Source organism: Nannospalax galili, unplaced genomic scaffold (genome assembly GCF_000622305.1).
Source record: "Nannospalax galili isolate Female #2095 unplaced genomic scaffold, S.galili_v1.0 scaffold1562, whole genome shotgun sequence".
NCBI lineage: Eukaryota > Metazoa > Chordata > Mammalia > Rodentia > Spalacidae > Nannospalax > Nannospalax galili.
Genome location: NW_008348281.1, coordinates 289753 through 301449, shown reverse-complemented (window position 1 = coordinate 301449; position 11697 = coordinate 289753). Strand labels below are relative to the sequence as shown.

Genomic DNA, 11697 nt, shown 5'->3' with positions numbered 1-11697 from the left:
TTATTCATTGTCTAAAATATTTTCTCTCTATTATTGGAGACTGGATCCTTTCTGTTCATCAGTGTTCATTTTTACCCACTCTAGAGCCGCTCTGGAAATGCCATTCCACAATAAGTTATTCGATGTGCTGGTTATCTGAACTGAGGGCTCTGGTGAAAGACCAGGCAAAGGCACTCCCCCCACCATCTGCCAAAGTTTAGATTGTCCAAAAGCAACCTAATTATCACTCAGGTCTTCCCTAGGAATCTTCCCCATCAAAGGTAAGGTATTTTCCATGCCCCAGAAGATTCCCCAGTATAACTGTTATCAGATGAAGATTTCTCTGAAAAACAAGGTGTTTATTGCCCACACGTCCTTTCTTCCATCTCCCATAATTTGTGTGGCCATCCCCCAGCATCCCAAATCAGCTATTCTTTCTTGTAAACTAGAGTGCTGTATGCTCAGTAGTACATGCTCTGTCTAAAGTGGAGATTATGGAGGCCTGTAGCCCCAAAATTACTCATTCCTCTGAAAAGTGTGGGCTGGGTGATGCGGGGCACCCTGGGAAAAGAGATGGAGCCACAGCCATATTGAAACTCCAGGAGCTAGGTATGCTGCAGGGGCACAGCAAACTGCAGGGGCAAGAATGCGTGGATGCCCTGCCCATCTCTCAGGTTTTGCAGGGTGAGATAAGACACTCAATGTGGGGTGAGATGGTGTGCAGGCACAACACGGGAAAGCTGATGGAGACTCGGGTAGGCTTGAATGTTATGAGATATGAGAAGCCATTTCTTTGAAAGTCACCCCATCCCAAATGTCATATAAACTATGCAAAATCCAAACAGAACTTTGTTAGGTCGGTTTTATTATTCAGCATCAGAACCAGGAGACCTGGTGACTGAGGGCTAGTCTCCCAGAGAGTGGGAAAGGGAAAATTTAGTGAAACAAATTTGCATGGAGCTGCTGGATAGATGAACCACAGGAGTCCAGGAAAAAAAATGGGGATGTGGGCCTCAATTCCAGCAGAGTGAGCCGACAGAAAGGGAGCTAGGTTCAGATTCCCAAATCCAGAAGGGTGGAGATGGGGGGGTGCCCCAAGAAGTCCTGTGAGGTAATGCAACCCATCCCGGAGAAGCTGGCAGGAACCCAGGGGAGAGAGTGGCCAAACCCTTTGTGCTTAAGGGGACTAGCTATGCTCATGTGCATTATACAATGGATCATCAAATATGTAATTAGAATGATGCCAACCATGCAGATGTGGACAGACTCAAAGGGAAAAATCCCTGGACCACAGCTGTGTTGTAAATGTGGGGAAATAGTTCAGGTGCTAAAAAAAATGGAGTCCAAGTCAGCTGCCACATGGATCTGAAAACTTCTTAAAGATTATAGAGAGCCTGGAAAAAAAAAAAAAATCTTACAAGTAAAAGAGGAAAACAGAGAGGGACATGGTCACTACTTTGCATAATAAAAGATTTGCCTAAGGCTGGGGATGATGAAAAGGCTAAGTAGTTACTCTCAGCCTCAGAGCCTAAGAGAGAGGAAAAACAGGAGATTTTAACTTGTGTAAGGACCAGGGGTCCAAGGACCCAGGAAAAAAGACAGATAGTAGTGAAAAAAGAAACAACCTAGAAATAAAAGTAGCTAAAGCTGCCCCTCAGACTCAATCTTTGATACAAAAAGAGAAAAAAGTTAACAGGACTATAGCTAGGAGAAAATACTCCATACTGAAGCTGTTGAAACTCGGAAAGACAAGCAATCCAAGAACCCCTCACCACGTGGCTCGTGAGAGTGTGGGACATGGGATCAGAGATCTACAGAGAAAGCAATTAATACAAATGGATAAAACCTTTCCATGCTGTGTTAGACCTTATCTATGATTGACTTAATATACGATGTTAACCTTTGAGTGTTTTACAGATGTGAAACCCATTTGAAAGATACCTGAAGAAACAATGGCCAGCTATAGCTATAAGATTCTTGGGAGTTTTATGGTTGGGTAAGATAAAAAAAAAAGCTCCAAAAACTATAAAACTTTTAAGAAAAACTACAGTACCAAGGGTGGGTTTCCCCACTATGAGCTATTACAGAGATCCTAGAGGTCCTCAAATTCATCAAGCCTATTGCCACTAATATCAGTTGTACTCCAGAAAGTTCGGTATGTCCATGTTGCTGAAGAAGACACTGCATGGTGTGAGCACAGAGAAGACATGGAGAAACTAAAAACTCCATGCCACTGGATGGATGGCTTTCATAGTGCCTGAAGGTGCTGTGTAAATGGTTGAGGAAAAAGGATCCCCTTTGATTCTGCTCAACAATGGGCCTTGCATGCTGCATACTATGGACATGCCAAGCAATGCCTGCTAGTGCAATAATGGCTCAACTAACATATGTACAAATGACAAATTACTAATTAGATAAGCCCCACTCCTAGGGGTGGAATACACATCTGGTGCTGTAGACCAGGCCAATCCCCTGTGTCAGGGAAGGCTACACGCTCCATCAGGGAAACCATTACAAGTATACTGTTTAACAAAGTACACTGCTTAATACACCTACTGGGATATCGTCTAAGCATTTTTATTTACATCCGTATTTATTTAGATGTGTCTACTTCCTTCCATTTGAATTTATAGTAGGGGGAAACACTACTGAGATAGATCAGTGGCTACTTGAAGATGAATGATGGGGAGGCCCAAGTGGTCAATGTATTGCCATGGTACAAGAGAGATCGCCCTACATCTGCCACCCCTTCCAAGGCTCAGGGAAATTTGTGGAAGAAATGGTGGAAAGTCTGCAAGAGCCAGATGAAAGGAGTGAGTGTAGCCCCCAAATTACTCATTCCTCTGAAAAGTGTGGGCACACGGGGCACCCTGGAAAAAGGGATGGAGCTGCGGCCATATTGAAACTCCGGGAGTGAGGTATGCAGTGGGGGAAAGGCAAACAGCAGGGGCAAGAACAGCCAGGTGAAATGCATGGATGCACTGTCCGACTTGCAGGCTCAATAGGGCAAGTTGAAACACTCAGAGCATGGGGCGAAATGGAGTATGGGTGCAGTACATGAAAGCTGATGGAGACTATGGGTGGGCTTGAATGGCATGGGTTATGATAAGCTGTTTCTTTGTAACTCACCCCTCCTAAATAACATACAAACTATGCAAAATTCAAATAGGATAACTTTTGTCACCCGTTAGCCCTGGAGGTTCAGAGGGTGCAGGTGCAAGTCTCCCAAGAAGGGAGGAAAAAGGAAAAATTTGGCAAAACAAGGCCTATCATTACAGCACTCTTGCACTTCCATATTTGTGAGACTCATTCATGCATAATTAAAGCACTTTCTGTTCTTGTTAGTAAGTCTCATGCAAGTTAATGTGTAGCCCAACTCAAGAACAAGAAAGGGTAGAGCAAAGCCATTTCTCAAGTCCTGCATCTGTTTTTCTTATTGCTATGGAGCTACTGTGTCTATTCTGTCAGTATATACTATTTTCTCCTCCTCTTTCCACATCTTTCTCATGTTTCTCCTCTCTCCACTTTTTTCCTCTTTTCTTTTTTTCATTCTGCTTAATTGTATTTATTCCTGTTTTATTCAATTCGTTTTTGGAGGGGGGTTTTTTGGTCTTTTTTGAGACACTGTCTCCCTGTAGCCACAGCTAGCCTGGATTCACTGTGGAGACCAGGCTGGGCTCCAGACTCACAGAGATCCACCTCCCTCTGCCTTTTGAGTGCTGGGATAAAAAGTGTGCTCCACCACGCCCAACATATATTTATATCTTTTATTTCTTTGCTGAAGTATTGACTTTTACTATCGGTTCCAAAAGTAATTGCAGTGGCTTTTGTGAACGTCTTTAAGATAGGTGTTTTAGTGTTTGTCAGTTAATTCTGACAAGTATGTCACATTGATTTTGGTATCTTTTAAGCAAAGTACCTGTGTACATTAATAGTAATCCTTCTCTTTCTATACTTACAATTCTGGATATTTTGGACATTTAAATACTATTATGATTAGTTTAAACCTTACAAAGAATTTTTTTTTTCTGAACTACAATCATTTTAGTTAGGTTTTAGTTGCCAACTCAGACCTGCACTCACTGGTCTCTGGTACCAATGTGACTTCACTTTGCAAATCTTTAGTAAGTGTTATTATGATATCTCCCATGTGTCCAATCTTCACCTTGCATGCTACCATTCCCTTTAGGTTTCAGTTTGTTCACTGTGGTGAATAACTGGGCTCTCTGCAGGAATAGCAGGCAGCCATGCCCAGGGCACGGTAGGCAACTTTAGCGATTGTGTTCTTGAGTTCTTCTCTTTTCAGACTGAATCTGAAATGTCCCCACAGACTTCTGTACTTGAACACTTCCCCAGCTGGTGGCACTATTCTGACATGCTGTGGAAGCTTTAGGAGCTGGGCCCCAACTGGAGGGAATGATCCACTGGAGCAGGTATGATTCTGCCTGAATGCTGTGCTTCCAGACTGCTGAGGAGATGTGAGCAAGACACCTAACACTGTGAGTGTCATAGTCAAGACCTTTTCCCACCATGCCTTCCCCTCCTTGACAGACTGCGTCCTTTTGAACTGTGAGCCAAAATATGTATTTTGTCCCTAAGCTGCTTTTTCAAGGTCTTTTATTACAGCAGTGAGACAGATAACTAACAGCTGCTCCACTGCCTTCCCAGTGTGCCTCAGTGCACAGTGCTTGCCCTGCTTGTTCTCTGTCTAGAAAGCCAGCACTTTGCTGCATTTTGCTGCCATGGCATGACTATAACCAGGGTACCTGTAACCAGACAGAAGTGACAGAAATTCGGTGTGCAAGGAAAGTCACTGTGAGGGACTTGGGGACAGAGTAGCTCCTTCAGAACTTTGTATTCCCATTGTTCTTGCTGTCACAGTTTGTTGAGGAGAGTAGTCCAGATAAGAGAATCAAGGAAAATTCAACCACCACAGGAACCCCACCAGCTCTCTGAGCATGAGGTCTCCCCTAGCTCTCTCTGGTAAGACAGGCCAGATGTTTTTATGTCTGCTTCTAATATTTTAAGTTGTACGGAAATTAGTCAGGAATAGCAAAAGGAAAAAATGAAAATGAATGTCTATTTCGGTGGTTTATTAAATTCTCATCTTCTTGTATTAATCTGACATTCCTACTTTCGACTCCTGGTCTACCTGGCCCTTGCATTCCTACTGGCTGTGATTACTGCAGGCACTGAGGGACACTGTGTAATCCACTGTATCTTGCTCCTGATCACTGCCACTGAATTTTTGATGTATTAACAAATATTAGAAACTTTATGTAGGGTAATAACTCTTTTAAAGGTGGTCTGGTTTTGCTCTTTTGTGAGTTTTCACGTTGGATTAGACAAATGTATCATGTTTTCTCACTGATTCTGAGCCTCTGGGATCCTCATGGGATCAGCTTTGGGGCCAGGAGAAGATACTATGCTGCTTTGAATTTACACATTGCTTATGATCATATTGTTAATTAAAATATATTTTATTATTCTCCTTCAAATTTTTCCTTCTTTTCTGTTGACAGAGGTTTTTATACTCAAAAGTTAAATTTGTGTACCAAAGCAATACTTTTCAACAATTCCTTTGTTTAGAGAACATTTAGTTCTCTCATTTAGAACTCATTGAATTGGTTTTAGTAATCAGATTCAATTTCCATGTATAGAAGCAAAATTAACCTATAATTCAGAGGCTGCACTAAATGTTTGTAAGTTTATATGTTCATAATCCATCTTTGTTTCATCAAGCCCTGTTTGAGGGTCTTAGGTCTTAACTATAAAGCAACCCTTTTAGCACTGCTCTGAAATTCTTAGAGATCTTTCCCAGCACCTTGAAACTGATGGCTTTTTCATTCCCTCCCACACTTGTTACTGTGATGCTCCAAGTTCCTCCTCGTCTTTTTCTAATACAGTGCAGCAAACCCTGTTGCACATTCACTCGCTTAGAAACAGCAGCATATTCTGTGCTGCACAGACTCCCACAGCAATGGCCTGCACCTACTTTGAGGAAAAACCCAAGTGCCACTTGGGCTGAAGTTTTCATGGTTCCTTCCTCGCACCTCTCTTTTTAAACTGTGAACAGTGTTCAGTATTTGCTGACATTTTAGATTCTTAACTCAAGGTAACTGAGATTCTTATTCCTTCTATGAAAACTTCCTGTGTATCCTAAATTTCCCACAAGTAACATGCCTCTCAAAGACATGAACCTTTACTGTCTTGTGTTCTGGCTCTCAAAAATCCCAACATCCATTAAAATTTGCATCAATTACACTTTTTTCTCTTAAACTGTAAACACTGTATCCAGAATGTAAAGGGGAGTTGTCATTAAGACACACCTATTTCTTAAGAAAAACAGTCTAAGCACTAACACCTTTAAAAAAAATATCCTAAATGTGGTGACTAGTTTAACTCAAAGAAGATAATAAAATTTGAATGAGTTTCCAAAGTGTGATGTAACTTTTCTTAAGCGATAGCAAATCTTCAGGACTTTGATGCAGTTGTACTGTTCTTTTTATTATTCCAGACTTAAAGGGAATAAGATGTGATTCAAATCTGCTTATTGCACTTTTGTATGGCATTTTAGAGCACAGCAAGAGTTCCCAGGGTGTTAGTGCTTGAAGTCACAGGCATGCCGGAATGAAATAAAACCATCTTATGCAGAGCTGATTCTTTCTGAGTATGACGAAAAACCCCACAGGAATGTGAGCTGTGTCCTGGCAATCCTGCAGCATGGGGGTAGGTTCTTTTCCTTGATTTCTGATTTTATGTTTCAATGAATATCCATATGGCTTTCCACCTAGAGGTAATAAGTAGCATTCACAAATCACTTCCCTTCACTTGCTTCTTTCATGTACCAGTTTGTGTCACTCTAATGAGCATCATCTCATGTTCTCAGTGAATTACAGATGCAGGGACCTGCCTGGGAGCATTTTTGCTCATTATAGTGGAATGAAAGAGGTGCTCTCTCATTTTTCCTATATGTCTTGTTCTTTTCAATGTATTGTTTTGCTTACATAACTGTGTCATTTATTATAATGGGATTTGAATTAAAATTTTTAGGTATTTGATCCATAATAATAATTTAGTTGTTTGAGCAAGGATCCTGTGCTATTTATAAAAGGAAAGCAATGAAAATCTTTTCATTGTAATTTGAGAATTAAATTTCCATCAGTCTTGAAAGAAGTCATTGTGGACTACATGGGAGATGCCTGATAAAACATCAACAACTACTGTTGGAGGTGTCATAGCCATCAGGTCCTTAAGTGAAAAACAGACACACGTGAGAAAATACTACATTTGACATATGACACTGATTCTGAAGTCTCCATGGAAACTACTGGAACGCTGAGCACAAATTATGTGATTGAAATTATCAAACCTACCTTTCTTTCAATGGAAGCAAATGATATGTGCCTAGTTCTCTGCAACAGCTTCTACCTACTTCACCCCAGAATCATGATTAGACCTGGTTTTGTCTGTGATGGGCAGATATGATGAATAATTCCGGAAATGATATGCACTGCTTTAATGTAAGTGGAATGTAGCACTAATCTCTAATATTAGAAAGGATATGCTTGTATTCTTTTGGGCAGCTGGCATCTTGGTAGGACATGATTATTCTGTATCAGAAAAAGGTAGGAGTAAATGGTCCTTATTTTACTGTACCATTTTACTAGTTATAGTTGTGACTTAGTTAACTTTATTCTTTATAATACTTGTATAATGTGTATAAGAGAGAAAGAGAGATTATGTTAAACTAGAAATCTTGAGCTAGCAGTTTTGAATATGCCACTCCAAAATATACTACTTTGCAGAAAGATTATTTTGAACTGAAGGCAATTGGAAGGTACAAGATGAACTCTCTGGCCTCCTCTTGTGTGCCTAGACACAGGCCATTAATTTATGAGAACATATGGCTCCCCTTTCTGTCTGGAAGGTCAAGGCTTATCCATAGAGAGGGTTTGGGCCTGAGGATTCTGTATAACAGGCTTCACTAACTAGCCTTTATGTCCATGGATTTTTTTTTTCCTACAAGTTACTGCATCACAAAGCTCATTGTCTTTTTTACTTGTTTTATGATATATGAAAACTTGTTTTCTGTTGATGATATCATAAAGTAAATTAGAATTGTGAGTCACTTCTTAAAGAACCACACATTGATTTTTCTGGGTTTCTCTCATGTGAGTATAATATCTACATTAATGACCTACTGTTTGTTTTTCTCTTACTAATCTGTCTTCTGCTCCAGGTACTTGAGATAAGAACCCAGGAAAGTATTGCAAAAACAATTTAAATTCTCTTCCTCAATTTGATTTCAATGTTGGTAAGAAAGAATATACTCTAAGTAACAAAATCATATATTCCTCATAGATTTAAGGAACAATGTTTTATTGGTTTGATCTATTAAATACCCAACTATATAATTATAAACTATTGAATGCATAGCTTTATGCAATCTTCTAGTCACAGATGAGCTCACAGTACTCTGAGCATTCTTTTTATTTTTCTGCAAAACTTTTTTCCATACTGAGAGATATGCATAGGCCAATCTAAAAAAGTTGCCACCAAAAATATTAGATGGAGCATGCCTTTAATCCCAGCACTTGGGAGGCAGAGACAGGTAGATCTCTGTGAGTTCAAGGCCAGCCTGGTCTACATAGTGAGTTCCAGGACAGCTGGGGCTACAGGGAGGCCCTGTCTCAAAAAGGCATATATATATATATATTTGCAAAGAAAGAATATTACATTTGGATCTGCATATCAACTAATCAAAAAGAGGTCAAGTAACTAGACTGAATGTTTTATGAACCTACTTATTTCACCTTTCAGTGTATTATAGAATGCCAAAAGTAAATAAAGAAATAGATATTCTTGGGGAATAAGTTAATAGGAAAGAAAGACATGTTAATGGAGCATGAATAGGGCCAATACATAAAGAGATGTCCAACAGACAATTTCCCTACTTGAGTTTCATAGGATGTGTTGGCAGATCATTAATATTCTTGAGAATTACCAGTTGATTTTAGCTTGCCTTTTCTATTTTACACAGTTGTCCTCTTATTATGATAATATTTGCATTTCCCTCATAAGCTAGCTTAATTCTCCTTCCTCAATCTCCTGTTGGGCTTTTATTCCTGGACTCCTTACAGGCAACCTTTCCTCCCAGGCTTGCTCTTTGCTTTCCTTCCTAAAATTCACCATCGTTTGACTACTTGAGTTTCCTCTTCACTCTTGGAGTGTTTGATTTGCAGTCCGCATCCCTGAATGATATTCCTGACATGCCGTGTTTTTGTTTGATGCTGATTTGGCTTCCATGTATTTCAATATTAGAAGCACATAATAATAAAAAAAAAAGATTTGACATGTGTATGGAAAACAATGTAGAGATTTCATTAAGAAAAAACACAATATGACACAGCTATACCTCTCCTGGGCATGTGCTCTGAGGACCCTAAACCCTACCACGGAGACACTTCCACTTTGTGTTGATTGCTCTGCTATTTACAACAACACAGAAATGACCAGCTATCAACAGATGAATGGATAATGAAAATGTGACACAGACACATAACAGAACTTTATCAGGCATAAAAATCGGTGAAATCATATTTGAAAAAAAATGGATGAAACTGGAAATTATTATGTTTAGCAAAGTATCCCTGAAACAGAAAGGCAAACAGATATTTAATATAATAATTTTATACACTCTTTGAGAGTCCCATACCTGTAAATGAATATACCACACTTTATGCACATACTAGATTTTACATATTTGTATAGGTATATGCAATGTCATAATGAAACCTGTTACTTTGTATACTAACAAAATGTGACTAAAAATCTACACCAAGCCTTCATGCATTTTGATGATTGGAGTTTGGCTTAGTCTGTAGTTCTAATGTGTCATTTTATTTCTCTTCTTCCTGCTACACATTTCATTTGCAATTCTTCTTTGTCCTGTGCACCTGTCTTTTTAAATACCTCTTTCAATTTTCATCCTTTTAGTGAGAGTTCAAAAGATTTTTATTTGTGCATATTGGACCATTGGTTTTAACATTGTAGCAGTTTTAAAATGTTTTTCATTTTTCTTCTTTTTGGATTACAATGATCAAAACCGAATAGTAGAAAAATAAAAGTAAGATACTCTTAGTTAGACTCTCAGCATTTTCCAGCTATTCTTCTTGGTCATTTATATAATTCATTCACAGTGGCCCTACAGGAGCAGTCAGGCATTATCTAAGTTGTAGAACATGGGACAGGTGAGGCTTCTGTTCTTTGGGGTATGTGACTGTTTCTGTTTCCTTACCTCTGAGAGGGACTTGTGCTCTGGACACCTTCATCGTATTTACTTCTTTTTCAATACTAGGAGAGTCTGGATTCTAACTATACATTGGTGGATGGTACTAGTCACTGGTTACAGATAGGATGAATCACAGTGCGCAGTGTGCCTGACACAGATGCCAGCTTCTCCATCACAGTCCTCCATTGCATCTACATGCCTCCCTCCAATGACTCCAAATTTCCAACACTAGTATGCCAAGACAACTCTATGTGATGCAATTTAAGTGGACAACCCATTTGTTCTTAAAGATATCTGGAAGACAGAAAACACAGGCATCCATCCCATCACCCACAGTCCTTAATGCTTCTGTAACCCACATCACAAGCAACCAAGGACTTAGCGTTCTTTTGTTTCCCACTGACATCTTATTCTTTGTGGTTTAGTCAGTTGCTAATTGCATCTAGTAAAATTTTTATTTCACTTATGTACTTTTCAATACTTTTTACATTTATGTTTATTCTTTCACCATTTCATAGACAACCTCTTTGTGTCCTTTTCCCTATTATTCACTCTCATCCACTTTTCCCTTCCACTTAAACCCTTTCTCCCTTTCTTCTTCCAAACATGTCACCCTTGTACTTTCATGCTGTTTTTGTTGTTTATGACCCACTGCATTTAATGAAGAGTTGTCGGGGGATGGGGAGGTCAGTTACTCTTAAAACCTTGGCTTAGAGAATAAGAAAAGGTGGAAGAACAAAAATATTTGCGTATATATTGGAAAATAGTATTGATGACACAGTGACTAAGAACTTGGTTGAAAGAAAAGTACCACAGACAAAGATTTTGAAAAAAGACAAATATTCCTATTACATATCAGAAATATAGGCTGGGCATGGCAGTGTAGGCCAATAGGCCCACCACTTGAGAGGCAGAGGCAGAGGTATCACATTGTAAGTTTGAGGCCAGCTTGACCTGCCTAAGAAGTTCCAGGACAGTTCGCGACACAGCAAGTGCCTGTCTCAAAAACAGAAAACAAAACAAAACCCATATAATTGAAAGAAATCTTCATTATAAAGTTTGAATTTGTAATGAACGTCTTTTCAAATCAAACTGATATGGATGATAATTAAGGCCTAATGTGTGACCCTATGGGCAATGTTGGGGTTAGGTTGGAGTTCATGTAAAGACATTGTCACATTTGGGGATGATTTGTCCCTTCTATTTTTTAAAGAGTTTGTGAATAATTATCACTAATTTCTTTTTAAATTTGGAGTAAAATTAAACAGGAATACTATCTGGGAACTTTTCTTGTAGGTAGCTTTTAGATTACTAATTCAATTCCAGTGTTTGTTACCTGTTCATTCAGATTTGTTATTTCTTCTTAGTTGAATTCAATAGTTTGTGGGTTTCCAGTAATTTTTTCACTGCATAATGTGTTATTG

At 39.1% G+C, this 11697-nt stretch overlaps 1 long non-coding RNA gene across 3 annotated transcripts in view; it reads left to right on the top strand.

Annotated features, from left to right (window-relative positions):
• LOC115072367 overlaps positions 1 to 11697 on the top strand; it is a 27759-nt gene that overhangs the window by 4777 nt on the left and 11285 nt on the right. For all 3 annotated transcript variants that reach the window (XR_003851410.1, XR_003851411.1, XR_003851409.1), the window contains exons 3-4: positions 4310 to 4478; positions 6557 to 6708. This is a non-coding gene — a long non-coding RNA (uncharacterized LOC115072367). The remainder of the gene's footprint in view (positions 1 to 4309; positions 4479 to 6556; positions 6709 to 11697) is intronic.